This window comes from Danio rerio, chromosome 15, assembly GCF_052040795.2.
Source record: "Danio rerio strain M-AB ecotype USA chromosome 15, GRCz13ab, whole genome shotgun sequence".
Lineage (NCBI taxonomy): Eukaryota > Metazoa > Chordata > Actinopteri > Cypriniformes > Danionidae > Danio > Danio rerio.
Window position 1 is genome coordinate 42,070,885 of NC_141035.1, and position 19,518 is coordinate 42,090,402.

Sequence of the window (19,518 nt, forward strand, 5' to 3'; positions counted from 1 at the left end):
GGTCTTAAATGTTTGCCAAGCTTAAAGTAATACCTCATAGTAATGATTAATAGTAATCTCTAACACAATAGCTATCTCAACACATTACAAATATTTGCAAAGGAAATCTACCATGTCATGACTGACAAAAATTTGGTCAAATATTGCACTGCAAAGAACAAAACTAATTTTAAGTTGTCTAAAACTTGGCAAATGACTACAGAATAAGCAGGAAAATCAATGGCTTGTCATGATTTAAAAGAATTTTAATGCTTTGTGTCGGGCAGTTCTTTGCCCCCATGTCATGCATTTAAAAATCTGTTAATTAATTTTTATAAGGGGCAAAAAATGTGAGTGAATCGATAAGAAACTGAATGTTTTATGACATTATCTTCTGATGCAAGTTGAAGGAACTCTTTGAAAACAAACGGATTCAGGTTTGGTGGGAGTCGGGGCTTGTCTTCAGGTGGGATTCCCTGATGAACATCTCTTAATCAAGCTGTAATTGTTTGAGCATGACCCTGCGTGACCCGGTTAATGGAAATGGCCCTGATTAACGACGTGTGCTCAGTCGCACAGTGGGAGGCGCCGCCCACACCCACGACTCATTGGCTCATTAATTAATTTATTAATTAAAGGGTTACAATGAGGCAGAAACAAAGGAGCAGCCAAAGGACAATCAGGAAGCAGTGGTGCTTCTGCATTTTGCTGTTAAAATGATTTATGTGTAAACTCGCAGTGATTGATAATTATAAAGCATCAGGCTACATCAAATTGCCGTCAGTTTTAAATTAAACATTGAATTAGAAAAGGAAGATTATTGAGTATGGAGTATTGTGGATTAATTTAATCAGGAATATTCTTCAAAGACTCTGATAGGAAGGGAAAGGTGCCATTAATTAAGAATTTGACATGTTTCATGGGCAACAATAATATGTTTTTTTTTTTTTTGGATGAAAATGAGAACAGGCACACGTAATCAAATAATATGAAGAAAATATGTTTTTATTTCATTTTATTTGTAGTCAGACCATGGGTAATTTTCATAACCAGAATGACATTTTCCTTGCTAGGCTACAGAGATTGCTGGGACTGAGGCGAATATGATCTGTCAAATCACCAAAGTTTGCAAAATGCGTCTTCTATGCAGACCACCTTTGAAGTCATTCAAGGATGACATTTTAATGTCAATAAACATCTGTCGATTATTATTGTGAATAAATATGGAAGACATTTGGAACACAACTGTGACTTGGTATGACATTTGCTTCTCCAAACATGTTTGTTTGCAAGTGTGCATGTCATTAAAGCTTGGCAAACAGTCACAATTAATATGTGTGTATGTTTATGTGTTATATTGTCAGTGCATTGTGTACATCAGCACTTTTATGGATGTTTAATAATGGCCAGGGTCAAATGATGTTTAGTATTGGGATAGGTCATGCTTTATAAAGCACATTTATAAAATTAAAATAAATAAATAAATAAATAACACATTTATGTGTCCTCATCTTTTAAATAAACTGCCTTTGATCCTAAGAACTCAACAAGATTATCCAAAGCTGACATAACAAAACAAGAAAAAGCATTAAAAGAGATGGATGGAAACAAAGCTACAGTTGGCGAGCAATGTTGTTTGGCTGCTTTCACATTGAGAATTTATAACAAAACTGACCCTCTAATCAGAATGTTAGCAGTAAATATATACATATATAAATATATACACAATATATATATATATATATATATATATATATATATATATATATATACTGCTAACATTCTGATTAGAGATACACAGATACAGTTGAAGAGTCCGAATTATTTTATGTTAATTTTTTTTCAACACATTTCTAAACTATTTTTAATAACTTATTTCTAGTAACTGATTTATTTTATGACAGTAAATAATATTTAACTAGATATTTTTCAAGACACTTCTATACAGCTTAAAGTGACATTTAAAGGCTTAACTAGGTTAATTAGGTTAACTAGGTAGGTTAGGGTAATTATGCAATTGCATAACTGTCGTAGACTATCGAAAAATATATATAGCTTAAAGGGGCTAATAATTTTGTCCTTAAAATGGTGTTTAAATTTTTTTTAATTGCTTTTATTCTAGCCGAAATAAAACAAATAAGACTTTCTCCAAAACAAGAAAATATTATCAGACATACTGTGAAAATGTCCTTACTCTGTCAAACATCATTTCGAAAATATTACATAATCTTGCACAAACTGACTAAGACATGTCAGATATAAAGTGGATCAAATACAGTCATAAAATTACACAAAAAATTAAAAAAAGAATATATATATATATATATATATATATATATATATATATATATATATATATATATATATATATATATATATATATATATATATATACAAAAAGGAACAACACCCTGCAGATATCAAACAGAAACTCTGTAAGGGTTAAATAAAACCATATTCTTGAAACTAATTGTTTTGGCGGTAAATACTTTTTTAAAGTAATGCGTTACTTTACTTGTTACTAATAAAAGTAATACTATTACTTAACTCACGTTACTCGTACACATCTTCGTATATCACGTGACCGACTTGAACCTTTGAGAAAAGTTCAAACAAGATGGCGGTGTTTAAGCGGCAGTGGATCGAGGTCTCACCTGGATGATCTTTGATGTTGTATCACCATGTTTGGAGGCTTAATTGGAGTTTTAATCCATCGATTTTACGAGGAACATTTGAAACAACAGAAAAAAGTCGCAAGTCGTCTTTTAGAGAAAACAGGTAAGCACGCTTTATGTTCAGCTAACATTAGTCTATCAGCACGCACTGATATCCTTGTTGTTTGTTTATTTTCTACGAGTTGTCTCAATTATCTACAATAGTTAACAGAGGTATGGTTGGTTTTATTTTTACACGTTATTTCTCCTTAATATAATTTCTTTGCTATTTCTAAATGGGGAAATCATATTAGCACAATGACTGTAAAAGTATTGTTTACAGTCATTCAAATAGTGCTAATGTTGTTTTAAGTCATACGTGTATGTGATTTCAGATCGAATTTTTAAAGTACCGTGGTAAACAATATAGGGACGTGTCACAAGTTGTCACTGAAGGAATTTGCGAATATATATCAACTTTACCTCAATCAAAAGTGCCTTTCAAAACGCGCGCGTCGTCTCGAGCTGAGGCAATCCCGCGTCATCTCACCCGGATCCCGCCTAAAACCAGAAACCTTTCAGAGCTGGAGATAAAAGGTGACATTGAGGGGGTTACAGCATCCAAGTCATCCTTTTCACTGCTTCTATGTCTTGAGGACAGACAGGGAAATGTCAATGTGAGCAGCACGAGCTGGAAGTTGAAACGGAAGAGAGCATCACGACATCTCTCTCATCAATTTTACCCGCCAGACAGGTAGAAAAAAACTTCACATTCCCGTCTTGCGTGTCAGGTAAATTCTCTGATTTAGGGACGCATGGTAGTGGAGGTTATTTTTAATAATTTGAGTGGCACCTGAGCGTGTGACTCTGATGTGTTTTTTTGCGTGAAGACGGCTGAAGTTATTAGACATGGCGCTTTCGATGTAGCGTCTCACTGAAGCAGCAAATTAACACAAAGACACGGCGACACATTAAGAAAGAGGGATAGAGAGAGGAGAAGAAATATCCGTTTCCTCTTGTATCCTTTCCTCACTCCTACTTCTCAAATTCCCTCACCGTTTAATCTCACAATCTGCTCAAGTGTTGACACGTCAAGGTTTAAAATGTGGAACCCTTTAGATGTCATTGAGGTAAAGTTGGTTTTATATCCACACGTTTAGTTCTTCTTCTTAATAATATAATTTAAAATAAGTATTTTTTTCTTGTGGAAATTCTGAATGAGGAAATCATGATAGCAGTCAATGACTCTCAAAGTACAACATTGTTCAGTCAAATAAATAGTGCTAATTTTGTTTTAAAGTCATACTTAAATGTGTTTTCACACCAAATATATTTGAAGTAACATGGTAAACAACATAAGCAGCATGTCACAAGTTGTCACTGAATGAATGTGCAAATATAAAACCAACTTTACCTCAATTCCTCACTCTTACTTGTTAATTTCCCTCACTGTTTACTCTCACAATCTGCTCAAGTGTAGATACATCTAGGCTTGTAATGTGGAACCCATTAGATTTTATTGAGGTAAAGTTGATTGTGAACACACATTTGGACTTAACTTCCAAATGTAATTCCAGATAAGTATTCTTTGGAAATTCTAAATAGGGAAATTATATTAGCAGCCAATGAATATCAAATTACAAAATTGTTCACAGTAGGGTTGGGCGATGTCGACCAATTTGGCATCGTACAATGATTAATGTAAAACATTGCGATGGACGATGGTATCGTTGTCATAGGCGGAGGTGAATTTAATTATTTTTAAATAATTAATTCATAACAAATCAATAATTTGTAGCCTACCGTTTCAACTACCTGACCCACATGGTCTTTGCTTTACCCATAAACAAATCATAAATAAGTAAAGATAAGTTGCACACAAATTACCACCTGTCAATCACTTTTTCCGTGGGAGGTTAATCGGTAAAAAAAAGTGCACAACCAACAGTATCTGAGGTTTTCACTAAAATTACTAAGTACAAGTGTGAAAGTAAAAGACTGAAGCAGTGTACTAATGCTGTGACACCCTACCTGATAGATTCAAAAGAAGGAAGAGTCGTTAAATAGAGACAAGATTAATTAAATATCACCTTTAACAACTATAGTGAGACGCGATCCAGCGGTACATCCTTGATAAACTGTCCGGCGTGCACTGCTCTCTGGAGCTCAGACGAGCTCATGACAATGTGTGTGTGTTTGTGTTTATGTGTGTGGCTGTGTGTTTGTGTGTGGCTGTGTGTGTGTGTGGTCACGTGATTTGCATTTTTTAGTGGACGGAGGGCTGTTTAGAAATGCTAGGTAAAACACGGTGTGGATGTGGATCATTTTCGTTCTAAAAAGCCATTTTAATACTAAGAAGTATCAGTGTAAACAAGGCCTAAGTGTGTATTTTTGGGTGGGATGCGGGGCGGGGGATCGGCGATGCCGGCTCAGTATCATGTAGGCTTGGGCGGTATCCAAATTTTTATACCGTCAAACCGCCTCCATATTTTACCCCGGTATCCGGTATTACCAGCGTAATAAAAAAAAAAATGACGTAGGGCTCAGACAGCGTTACCAAACTGTTGGCTTGAGCCTAAACCATTCAGAAACTGAACACCTTCTATGCGACCTTAGGCTTTTGTCAGAGAGAGAGAGAGAGCCAATCGACGCACAGCATCTCTCTCCCGCGATTTATTCAGAAATTTACTCCCACACCATAAGAAATCTGGTCGGCTCCCGCGGTACAGCAGCGGGAATGCAGAGAGCTGTAATCGGGCCATAAAAATTATACCCGATAGGTCCGACAGGTACATTTTGATTGACAGCTTTATAAAGCCCGAACCCGTTTACAGGCCGACGTTATTCAAATGTGCTCATGCACACAGCTCTAATGCATTTTTTCAAGAATGAGTCATTTATATGTTTGAACATCATTTAGTCGTAACAAACGTAGACTATAGGCCACTTGGAAGTTGGAACAAAGAAATAAAATTAGTCCTCTGTAACATCGTAACATCTCAGCACTCTATATAGGCCTGGGTACATACACTTAGCTTTTAAATTGGCCGACACACCAATGAAAAGAAATCTTGCTTAACAAATCAAATTAAAATAAACTCTAAATGATGACGGGTATTTTGGCAATAACAAAATTAAGATAAGGGCTCTTGTTTTGCCAGTTCTCTTCACAATCTGGCATTAAGGCGACGGTGAAGCTGAATACTAAAAGAATAATGCCACCATTAGCCTGTATACTCTGTCTACATTACGATTATATGGTTTAATTAATATTTATTCATAATTGAAAAACCCTTTACTCACCAAGATTAGGCTACGTGTGTTTGTGGAGGAACATTATTAAATCCACTGGCTTTAGCGCAGTCTCTCACTCATGGTGCATCCAGTATAACTGAACACCCTTTCTGCGGCTACAGGCCGAGATGCAGAGTTCTGATCCGGCTGATTTTGCAAGTTTTGGGTAGGATTGTTTGTTCATCTTCAACCAGTCAGGAACCAGGGGCGCCCCCAAGGGGTGGCCAGGGGTGGCCACGGCCACCCTTGTGTAAACTCTGGCCACCCCTGTGGCCACCCCAATATGATAGTTGCTGATATTAATAAATAAATGAATAAATAAAATGCAGCCACTAAATTATTGTGGATTGATCAGCGCCACTGACGAAGCTGATTCACTGAGATTGCACACTTTTTATTAAGAAATTATTATTTTTGAAATGAGAAAGTTGTGTTTCATCTGATTGAAAACCACAAATCCAAAATAAATAACTAGATGCATTTTGAAATCTGCTTTTCAAAATTTTGTTGGGTTTTGCTTGGTTTATTAATTCATTCATTAATCATATTCATTATTCATAATTCATTAATGTTGGACATGGCATATATTGTATGTTGTACAAGAAATAACTTACCTGAAAGAGGTTTTAGACGAAATATTGATTTTTATTTGGTTTGCACTTGTACTTGCGGAATAAATTACAATATTTCAAGAGTAATTATTGGAATTCATTAAAACTTCATTATTTATTTTACCAAAAACAAAAAGATAACATTACTCCTTATTCACAATATATACACAATTCATAATTTTTTTTGTGCCACCCCAAGATTTGTTGTGGCCTTACTTGGCCACCCCTAAGAAAATTTTCTGGGGGCGCCACTGTCAGGAACATCCATTTAATTTTCCATGACAGCAGTTTCAGTGTAGCGAGTGGAGTGGCCTCGTCTTTTTACCTGTCAGCTTGCGGTTTAGGGCTCTATCGTAATACGCAGTGTATGAGCGACCGACGAAATACCTGGCTGGAATAACCGCTCCTTCTGAGCTAGTGACTGACTTGACTGCCGTCAAAATTTGCTTTTTTTACTACTTCGTCATCATTTGTTTCACCTTTGCAGGGATGGATTTTAATGCAGGGTTTTGGATTTTTTCGGGTCTCGCCGGATTCGGGCAAAGATCTTCAGCTCTAATGCAGGCCTCTTGTTCATATTAACCACGTCTCCCTTCTGTTCAGTCGAAACTGCCAAACTGCAGGACACTTTGAAGCGCGACTCGTCACCTCTCCCCCTCTCCCTCTCCCCCTCCCTCTCCCTCTCTCCTCCACACTGTCCCGTGATGACAATCACACATACGTTTTGTAGGCATTAAATAAAGGATATTTAATATTTTATGACGGTATAACGGTATTGAAACTAACACCGTTGCTAATTTTAGATCCCGCGGTATACCATAATACCATAATACCGCTGTGGACGTTAGCATCGTCTATTAGCCAAACCCTAGTTCACCGTCAAATAAAATAGTGCTAATGTTGTTTTGAAATCATACTTAAACATTATTTCAGTCTAAATATTTAAAGTAGCATGGTAAAAAAAAAAACATAGGGAGCATGTCACAAGTTGTTTTTGAATGAATGTGCAAATATAAAACCAACATTACCTCTTTCCTCACCGTTTAATCTCACAATCTGCTCAAGTGTTGACACATCTAAGTTTGTAATGTGGAACCCATTAGATGTTGAGCAGGTAACTCGAGATGGTCGTACCTCAGGGGCACAAACACGTCTGCATACACAACATGCGTCTTCTGAGAGGTTTAAACGAGGATGAAATGCAATCAGCTTGAAATTGTGTTCATAAATCCATAACAGCTCTATATTTTGTTGACATGCTTTCGGTCTCGGTGCAATTATTGCATCTGCAGATGTGCGGCATTTTAAAAATGAGTCATAACTCTGTGAGCAACACTTTTCATTTAGTTTTTCAATTAAACACTGAGGCACACGTTCTCCTGAGGGCCAAACGGTTACATAAATAAGTGGGTTTGCATCTGTTTATGAACAATTTTTAGTGTCATCTAATGAAAATGATCATTTACTGTGATTTCTAGAGTTGTAGGGAGCTATTACTGTACACACACAAAAATAATGTGTGCTGCTTGTTCAAACTACTTGTTTAAAACAAGTTGAGACACTATTCTTGAGGAATTTTTGGGACAACTTAATTGTTTCCAGTACCAGTTTGGAAAGAATATTGACCAATATCTTAAATGTGCAGTAGGCGATTGTCTTCAGAAACATTTTTGTCATGCTGGTTAAAAGTCTCTTCACATTCTAAAAGTAATGAAGAAAGTAACTCATCTAAATATATTTATATATATTTTTTATATTCTGGGTAAGGCATAAGACTAAACAAGTTCATCCAATTAAAATTTGTCTGGATGACAATTCTCATAAAACTGATAAGTAGCCCAAACTGTCTGCCAACAAATTTAGATTTGTACATCTGTGCACTCGTTCACGTAGATCCGCCGTTTGCACGTGCACTGCGTTAGCGGGCATACGAGAGAGTGACGTTAAAAACAAATGCTGAAATCAACTTTTTAAAATCCTCAGTCAATATTGGAGATATTTTTGCAGGCTAGAGGAAGGACGACACCATGCCTGAAGTATTTCTTTTAGACGGGTAATGTTCTGTTTTAAAAAATATTTTATTCACGCAAAGCTTATGTAGATTTTGTTGTTTTACCAATGGGTTATATGGACGGAAGCCACTGAAATCTTCCGGCGAACGATTGTGACTATTTTCAATTTTACAAAGTCCTTTTTACAGCATCAATAATATAGATTTTTATATAGATCAACAACAAAACAAAAGTAAAGAGTGCTATTCCGCCTAGTCTGCTTTACTAAGGTGAAGTTGGTTTTATATTTCACATCACATTGGTTTATTTTTAAACAATGAAAACCTGTGACGCCCTCCCTATATTGTTTGCATGTACTTTGTATATTTGGTATAAAATAGCATGCAAGTATGGCTTGGTAATAAGTGTAATTCCTGCACCCTGCCGGCCAAGCATTAAGCGAACAGTAGTTGCTTTAGGACAAAGTGCTTGAGAGAGTGAGACCAGTGATCCTAGGATACATGAAACGCATGCACATTATGTCAAGTTTTGCTTGCTACACAACTGAAAGTGTGCTAGATATAATACAGTTTTTTGCTTGGAATTGTAGTATTATAAAGTACAATTTCTAAATGGCCCTTAAAGGTCCGTGTTTATCAATTGAGGTGGCGTGGCTTTAAATGGCAGGGGAGAGATTGTTTCAAAGAAATTATGCTAGCCGATAACATTTTGGCAGATCACCTACTCCATCTTAAAAATAAATCCAAAAAGTTGAGTTTGTCCACATTTTACCCGAATTTGGGCTTAAAAAAAACTGTTTAGAATGGGTTAAAAAGGAAAGTTTTTACAGCCAGATCAATATAGTCTAGCACCTCGAATATGCCTTATAATAATATTATTGTATGTGTCATTTCATCTTTCAACATTTATATAAGCTTTTATTTTTTCTGTCTTTTTTGTCATTTTATTTAGTTATTTTATATTTATATGCTCATCTAAACTAGGTCTGCATGATATTGGAAAAATCGGACATTACAACATTTTGTATTTCTACAACATACATTGCGATGTGAATACAGCTTTATTGATATAGAATAGAGTGATTTTTATTTTTTTATCATCTTTTTTGTATTGAAGTAAATCTCAAATAATATAACAAATACCTTAAAGGAAAGATAACCGTGAATTAGAATTTTATGGAGAGTCAGAATGCTAACAGTGTTTAGGTACAGATATTCAATAATCTTTATTAAAGTTACAAACATTATAATTACTGTTATTTGCATGTTTTAAACTCTGAAATGTTGAAATGTTCTCACACAGTCAAAGGCCTTAGAGATCACTTGTTCAAACGTTTATGAGTTATTAAAATATCTTCTTTTTGTGTTCAACATAAAAAAGAAACTCAAACGTTGGGAACAAGTGAAGGGTGAAATAATATAGCGAGTAAAATTTAGTTTTTGCGTCAACTATCTCTTTAAGAACGCATGCAGATGATAAACTTTTACTCCATTATAGTTAAACTTTGCACTGATTGTAATCAACTATAGTCTCAACTCAACATTGCAGATGCTGCAATGTGACTATTGCGGATGCACACATTGCAATATTAATGCTGATGTGATACATTGTGCAGTCCTAATCCAAACTTTACTCTTTTGTCTTTCTATTGTCATTGGAATGGCAGATGAACAACACGAGTTACAATTTTATTTCATGGTCACAGAAGAGTGAAGTGAGCAGCCATTTATATATGTCTTGATTTATTGTATCAATTTATTTAGCTTTTCCCCTCACTTGAGTTATGCATGTAGAGTCCATAATTTAACAGCCGGCAATAGTATTCTTAATTGTGCAATGTTTACAAGAAGTCTCCGAGGGTAAGCACTTCATCAATTAATCATTTATTGTACTTCTCTGCAAGTAAATTGCTATTTTATCAGCATTTTTCCCAAGCACATGCAATCTCATTTCAGGAAAAGCAAGTAAACGAATGCAAAAGTAAATGTATGATCTTATCAGCTTTTCCCAACACGTTATATCCTGAAGCTTTTAACGCACTGAATCCACTTAATCTTTATTTCATATAGAGCGGTGACAGAACATGCATTTGTCATACTACATTGTAAAACAAACATAAATACCTCCCCTCGCACAAAGCCATTGTGTATAATGCTATAGTGCGTTTATAAACCCTTCATGTTGGATTTTATCACTAAGCCTGCTAAGCATTTGATCATAAATGTGTAGCCTACGTAATAAAACGTTTGGAAATGTGCAGAGAGCAGCATTGTTCTAATGGATGTGCAAATTCTGCCTCGGAGGGGTAGAAACCACATCACGTTACCATCCAATTTGTGTTCCACTCACCAATTACTTTCATGCTCGACTTCCCCCCCCATCTTAGACCGAAGAGAGATTATCTGTAGTGCGTCTGAATGCTGCGGTTGCTAATTAAAAAAACACAAACGAGAGGCATGTATGCTGATGCTGCACGCTACTGTGAAAATATGGTCGAGGTATAGATCCTTATGACAATATTTACACAATATACTGCTGGTTTTCTTTGAGGAGAGCTAAATATCGATATGGCGCTCAATGCTGATGCTAAAATATTAACAGTGTAATCAGTAAAACCTGGCTGCGGAGACGGCGATAACATGGATTATCTGTTCTTCAAGGAGAAAAGATTGTAGACACGACATTGTGAAGACGTTAATCATACAACGCAGTGTGTTTATGATTATTAATATTAACTAATATTTATTGGATATTAATAACTCTTCTCTCTAGACTTTGTTTTAGGGCTTTTTATGTCTGCGCAATATAGGTTTATTGCATGTACGAATCAGATTTTGAAGAATGATGAAGAGCTTGCATTTTTTTTATTGCGTCCTTTCAAGTTATTTTATTTTTCTTTATTTTTTTAAGTGGTGAGAACATCATTCACTGGCAAAAATGTTCCTCCCGTACCACCAACAAATAAAATAGCCTACCTAAGTTAATTTACCTTTTATGTAAAAATTAAGGAATAACTTATAACTTAATTAAATATTCATTAATAAAACATCCGTATAAACGCACGTGTTTATTTTTGAACTTTCGTTAATAAAACAACACAATACTGCTTATAAATAATGCAGTTAAATATTAAATAACTTAAACTGCTTCAAACCGTATAATATTAATTAAAGGTTACATTTTTAAGAACTTCACAAATAGCCTAAATGGCACTTTATTAATCAATAATAATAATATAAATAAATAGTAATAATTTTGAGTAGTAAAAAAATATTAGCCTACCAACAATATAAGTCAGATATATATTTTTTTAAAAACAGCGTAGGTTCTCTCCACCTTTTGTTTTCTATTCATATTTTAAATTCTTTGCCAGAAAAACGAACAAGTTGACTTTGTCCGGTTTAAGTAAAGACCTAATTAGGGTTATAATGTTTCCAGCAACACGCGTTCAGACGGTGTGCTTGTAGCGCAAATGCACAGATAATTTTTCACAACCGTGCAAGTGAGGGTTTCTTGCTTCTGTTCCGCCGCCCACATTCTCGGAAAGCAGGTTTCTCTACACTAATATGTTGGTCCATTTCTCATCAATGTCTTCCAGTTATCACTTTCTCTTTTGTATCTGGCCATTTTTGAAAATGCCTCTGCGGTACCTGACTGATACTGATACGCCGCCGTCAATTGCCGCTGGCTTGCATGGTTCGGGACCGGTGGAGCTGCGCATCGATGGATTTGTTCTTCAGTGTTTGGACTGTCATATTAAGCCACACTTTAACACCTTCACCTTTCTCGGTCGGCACAAATCCAAAATGTTCCCAGATGTAAGATTTTATTTTCCAACAAGATTCATGATTGAACTTGCTGAATCGCGCCTAATGTTATATTCTAAGAGACATGTAATACTTGGCAATATAATGGTAAATTGTGTTTTAAAGTGCATGATGTCACTACTACCGCCGGTAACAATGGACAACCGCGGTGACGCGGTTGTCACAGTGACTGTCACAGCCCTACTCACTTCACTAAAATATATTGCACTTGACTGATGTGTTTGGCTGTAAAAACGCCACGTTTCTCTAAACAGCCACTAGTCAGGTTATGATTATTGAGTTTACTTGTTAATTCTGAAAACAATTATTATTTTGGTAATTCAGTTAGTATTGTTAGTTAGATTTAATTTTTAATTGATTGGGAATTTTAGTTAATGAAAAGATTAATAGTTTTCTTTAAGTAGTTCGTCTAAGTTTTCATTTACTGAAATAACCTTGGATCTATATATACTTTAGGGACAATGCAAGCAGTTTAAAATGAAGTTAAAGTCTACACTCTTTTGTCTTTGTTTTTTTTTTTTCAGTTCAGGGTCATAGAAATGAGACTAGACTCGACTCTACGCTGGCCAGACCTAATTCATTATAGACGTAAAGGTGGAGCTGGAGGATGGATGCCAGAGGAATTATCTAAGACGTAAGTTATGCAGCCATTATTTGGATTTATGAATTTATTCATAGGCTTTGAATGCCCAGTTTGTCTGGATATAGTTTAGCACGTTGTAATTTCCGAATGATACTGAATGAAATGATTTGAAGCCGTAATGTTAGAATGAATGCAAGTAATGCTACTACAGAAAACATCTTTCTAAAAAATATTGCTAACTTAACAAACAACCCTATGTGTGGTTTAATGAGAAGTTCTGTTTTTTTACAGAGAGATTTTACAGAGAGAACACATTTTCAAACATTAGTTTTAATGACTAAATTCGGACAGCTATTTTTCTTTTGTCTTTGACATGATGACAGAACTTTTTGTACTAGTTATTTAGCAAAAGGTTTGTATTCAGATTAAAGTGCTATTTAAAGGCTTAACTATAGTTAATTAGGTTAACTAGGCAAGCTCAGTTAATTAGGCAAACCATCGGACCACAGTGGTATGTTCTGTAGCCAAACGAAAAGTTGGCTAATAATATTGAAACTGTTTTGTCAAACTGTTTTTATTTTTATTATTTCTTTATTAATTTATTTAAGAAAAAATATTTAGGAAATACTATGCAAATGTCCTTACTCTGTTAACACTTCAAATACTTGAAAATAATACAAATTTCAAAGGAAAGATTTTTGCTTTCAACTATTCTTAAATCCCACAATCTTTAAGTATATATGCTGTATGCATTCTCAGTGTCATGGATCATAGTAATTTCATTGATATTTACTTGCCTTTTGAAAGCTGTTTGATGTGATTAACTTGAAAATACACTCAGATCATCACAAGATAATCTCCTGACAACCTGCTGCTGTCTTTTTTGAAAAGACTAAGCAATTGTTGCAGTGAAGCTGGATGGATGTAACCCTCTTTATCTGATCTTGATCTTGGATTACTGCAAAAAACAACAACAGCTACCTAAGATCCATACATCTGTGAAATACCATACTCCATCTGCTTCCTAAGCATCAGATATGCCTTTTTTAGTGCAAAAAAAGGCCTTTTTGTGTATTGTTTCACACAGTCCATTAAATGCAAAATGTATATACAGTTAAAGTCAGAGTAAAAGTTAAAACCTTGTAATCAATAATAAATCTAACTGGAAGCCAATGTTAATATGCTTAGAGGGGTGTTGTGCTCACTCTTTTTGTTCCCCATTACATGAACAGGCTGCAGCATTTTGAATAAGACTGTAGACAGAGCTAAATTCGTACCTCAAACCAGTAGAAGAGCCAGTAGACTACTTTTAATAACCTTTGCACTATTTAATCTTGCACACAATCACTGCTCTACACTGCACATACTCATTTCTAAATGTCCAAATCCATTGCACATATACATTTGTAAATGTTTGATGCACATATCTACTTATCTCTTTGTTATTCCTGTTTTCAACTTTATCTGTATATTATATTCATATCTATTTATATATACCTGATTATAGTTAATAGGATTTGTACATCCATCTGTAATTATTACCCATAGTTTTCTATAATTGCACTTATAACTAACTTACTTGCACTTATTACCTACAGTTGAAGTCAGAATTATTAGCCCCCTTGTATATATTTCCCAATATCTGTTTAACAGAAAGAAGTTTTATTTAAACGCATTTTTAACATAATAGTTTTACTTACTCATTTCTAAAAACTGATTTATTTATTTCATCTTTGCCATGATGACAGTAGATAATATTTCACTAGATATTTTTCAAGATATAGTAGTATTCAGCCTAAAGTGACATTTAAAGGCTTAACTGTGTTAATTAGGTTAACTAAGCAAGTTGGGGTAATTAGGCAAGACATTGTATAGCAATGGTTTGTTCTGTAGACTAGGGTTCCCAAACTTTTAAGCCCGTGACCCTCAAAATGACAATTCCAGTGACTCATCATGACTTCAACTATTCTCGGTGGTGGTAATAAACATACAAACATTGCACACAACGGCTCTCGCTCCAATAGGAACTATAAAAACATGAGCATATTTACAACAAATGCAAGTCAAACAACCATATAATTTTTCATCGTCATTATTCAGTTGTTTAATTTAATATAAACGTCACTTAATGATCATGGTGGGCATAATGTTTACAGCACAAGACTGTTCTTGGTTTAATTTTGGAGACTGTCACCTGGAGATCATCCTCCATGTTCAGTCGTGGCCTTTATTTTTAATGTACGTGAGTGCCGTGAAGGTGTCAGATTTTAAAATTGCTGTGACACTGCTACAACTAATGCCTAGTTTAGACTGCGTGATTTAAGCCGCGATTTTGGCTCGCCGACAGGTTTTAAGAAATCACCGACAAATGCCTGAAATCACAGGCAAATCGCTGCTCGTGCACGTGAGTGACAATCACACAGTATGAACTATCAAAGACGCGATCTGAGAGAATCGCCGATGAGTCGCCGATGCCTGTGAGATATTTGGCATGCTAAATATCTGGAGCTGTCGGCGATTCAAATCATGCCGTGTGAATTGAGTTTTGACTGAAAATAACATCGGCGATTGTCTACAGCCAATGAGAGAGCGGCATTCACCTGTGTGTGCGTGTGTGTATACCTGCTGCAGGCCAGCGGGAGGCTGGGGGAGAAGTTAAAAGCGCATTTTTTCGGTTCATTTGGACCCATGTAATGGAGGAAAAACTAGTGGAGGTTTGACAGGACTCAGGAGCAACCGTGTCTGTTTGACGTTTCATACAGAAAGAAATTAGTTTATTATCAACGTTGAGGATAAATTCCCTTTAAACCCAGGTGAGCAAATATGTACATGTTCTACCCCATTAAAGGCTTCTTTCTCATTATGTAGTTAATAAAAAAAAAAAAAAGATATTCTACGTGAGACGTAGTTTGGACGAAGTTGTCTGCGATTCTTCCTATAGTAAAGTCATGCAATGTGAAAGTCCCTGTCGCCGAACCATCTTGCAGTGTAAACAAAGCAGCGACGAAATGCTAGCCCAGATAGTCATGCAGTGTGAAAACCTCTGTGACACGACTGCTTTGAAAATCATGCAGTCTGAACTCGGCATATGTCTATTGCTGTGTCGTTAATATAGTATAATAACCCCAGGGGTCACAATCTAATGAAAAAATTAGGAAAGCTGATCACTTTTTCATTTGCATGTTGTTTTTGTTTTGTAACCATTAAAAAATGTTTTTATCTTCTGTAGGTTATGGATAAAATATGATAATTCTAATATTTATTAACATATATGAGATTTTTGTAAATCACCGAGCAACACCCCCCCATTGTCTTGTGACCCTCACCACTGAACCACTGCAGTAGACAAAATATTGCTTAAGAGGGTTAATAATATTGACCTTAAAATTTTCAATTTCAATTAAAGAGACTCTCACTGATCAAGAGACAAAATCTTACAAGGTTATTTCCAAAAAGATTTTAATTTTTTGCAAAGAATAGGTTCTACAGTTATACAGGAACACCGGTTACTGCAGAGTGCGACCCACAGGCTAGCCAGATACCAGATTTTAACTTCTTTCCCCAGCTTCAAGTTTAACTTCATCACAGTTGACACCCAGTTCTCTTTAGAGCATTAGTTTTAAGAGCCATGATTTACACTTGACCCTTGATTTAGCCGATGACCACCTTATGAATGACCCTTCTTGTTATAATTGTTTTTTATCATCTTTAGTAAGGAACATCTTTCTTAATATAAGATGTTTCTTGGAAAAAAAGAGAAGCTTGAAATTAACGTTTTAGTAATAATTAAAAATAATTTTTCCACCACAAATTAAAAACTGCTTTTATTGTAGTCAAAATAAAGCACATCAGATTTTCTCCATGAGAAAAATATTATAGGAAAATACTATAAACAAATTCTGTTAAACGTCATTTGGGAAATGTTCAAAAAAATCACACACATCAACAGTAATTGGTTTACAGCACATTTACAAGAGCTTGTTGCACAAATGCACGCATGCATCCAGACACACCAGGTAGCATCGCTCCACTTTTTCTTCCCATCAGACTAATGAAGACAGATTTATCCAATCTATTCCCTGACACCAGAACCAGAACAAGCCAAACCCATCCCCTATGTAGTGTCATCCTCTTTCTTTTCTTTTTTTTCCATCTCTTCCTCCTTGTTGCGTTTTCCTTCTCTAAGACATATCCGGTGCGCCACCAAACCTAAAACGCGAAAAGGGCAAGAAATTTGTCACCTTCCCCAACAAGACCCTCACCAGACAAAAGAACAACGGCATTAATCATCTGACATTTCAATATTGTATTACCCTTTCTGGTGAAAATCAAGGGGGTCATTAAACTGGTAAAAGGGAGACAGGGGGTGCGGATCAATAGAACAAGCCTGGAACAGAACCTTGAGCTTTTACTGCCGTCTTGCAGATTCACAGCTGCTGTCAGTAGGTATGATGGGAGACGGCCTTAACTAATTACCTCTACGTGAAGGGCATGAAGTGGCGTTCAATGCATTGACGGCGGCAGTGAAGAGAACACTTAATCAGCAGGCAATGAATATAAACAGCCAAAGACCACCAGAGGGGAGACCCTCATTTGTGGTGTCGTCTCGTGTGAGGATTTCTGCTCTAAAACAGCGTACAGAGCAGTGCAAAATGATGAGTCTGAGATGCGAGTCTTCACAGAAATGGTTTTGACAGTTGCCCTCTAAATGTTTTCTAGTTCTGTTTTTAGGCGCAAAGTTTTTATTTTTATTATTTGTTTTAATACTTCAGTCATTTCTCTTGTCTTTCACAAGTTTCTCCTGGCTGTTCATCCGGGTCTTCGCTTTTCATTCATTGTGGTGCAATCGCGGAGTGTCTGTTCAGCTGCAAAAACATGCCTCTAGCTTGTTTGTTTGTCCATGGATGGCTTTAAATGCTGTTTGGACATCGTCAATTATCATGCTTTAGCTTAAGAGTTCATGTTCTGGAGCTCTTAACAAAACTAAATGATTAAAGGCTTAGTTTAATGCAAGTTATTATAGTCATTTGTTAATCCTCATAATACATTTGGGTCCATTTTTGTCTAGAAAAGGTACATTTTATATAATATAATATAATATAATATAATATAATATAATATAATATAATATAATATAATATAATATAATATTTATTTATTTATATTTTCCAAGAAATTTTAGGGGATCTAACCAATTAGATAGTGATGTTACGGGTATTGAGTTCAGGTCTATATTTACTTACAATTTTTTGGAAAGATAACATTCAGTTTTTCTTTTTTTTTTTCTTTTCGCAAATGGGTTACATAGACTACTACTATATATTTTCTTTTTAAAAGCATATAACCAGTAGCATAATAATAATAATAATAATAATAATTTTTATTATTATTATTATTATTAGTAGTAGTATTATTAGTATTATTATTATTATATTAAAAACTGACACTGGACTTAGGAATTTACTAGAACGTCTGTGTTAAGGTGCTTTGACACAATCTACGTTGTAAAATGTCTATAGAAATAAACATAAATTGAATTGAATTTGTTTTTGTAAATTGATTTAAATTATATTAGTGTCAACTTTTATTATGTTTAGGCTGTTCTCACATATCTCAAACTTTTGGATGTTAATGTTAAAATTGAATAAAGTGATCGATTTTGTTCATTAAAACATACGCAAGTAAACAGTATTGTTTATAAACGCTTTATAAAGCACAATAGTATGAAATGTGAAATTCCACAAACCTTTTTTTAATTATTTAAAGGGAACAAAGTAATGGCTCTGGCTATAATTATAACTTGCATTCAAAAATTATAAATTTCTCTTTAATCTCATTAAGTTGCTTCCAGCAACTTGTTTTTGTCTAAAACATTGACTGTTTTATAAATTAAAAAGATTGTTTATAGTATGGCTGGTGAATATTGCAAAAAAAAAAAAAGATCACGATATGTTTCATATCATTCGGTATCGATAAGGTATATTAGATTTTTTTTAAACCACTTTATTTCAATTTACCAACATTACTAAGGCAAATACTTTTAATAGTCAAAAACAAAAATATTTAAACAAAATATATAATCTCTTTATAATAAACAAAAGTGTTAAAGAGACTCTTAAACTTGATAAATTACAAGGTGTGTGAAATGGTAAAATGCAAATGCTGAACAATCAGAGCAAATTTAAAGGTTTCAAAAATAATGATACAGTAAACCTTAAACTCTGTCAACAACACAAATTATGAAAATCAAATCTGAGCTTTCAAGTAAAGGTAACAACCATCATTATTTTAAGTACATATTGCAACATTACAAATTGTTAAGTTGGATGACTATATTTCCCCTATGCTAAAAACAATCTTTCAGATGGAGTGCTAGTGGCTGGGATGCACAAGAAAAGAAAGCAAAAAGCCACTGTGGCGACAACCTTGCAATCTTTTTTATTTACAATCACCTCTCTGTTGCTAGCCACTGCACTGCTTTTCGTGTGTGTTGTTATTCTTACCCATTGCTGCAGCTCCGATACAAGTTTATGGAGAAGTAAAAAGCACTGCAGTATT

The 19,518-nt window shown here is 34.9% G+C and overlaps 1 long non-coding RNA gene across 1 annotated transcript in view; it reads left to right on the plus strand.

The window, feature by feature from the left end:
* Positions 1–2,578: 2,578 nt before the first annotated feature.
* Positions 2,579–19,518, plus strand: part of LOC137487784 (uncharacterized) — a 54,344-nt gene continuing 37,404 nt past the window's right edge. The window contains exons 1-2 of the long non-coding RNA XR_015509784.1: positions 2,579–2,757; positions 12,902–13,011. This is a non-coding gene — a long non-coding RNA (uncharacterized LOC137487784). The remainder of the gene's footprint in view (positions 2,758–12,901; positions 13,012–19,518) is intronic.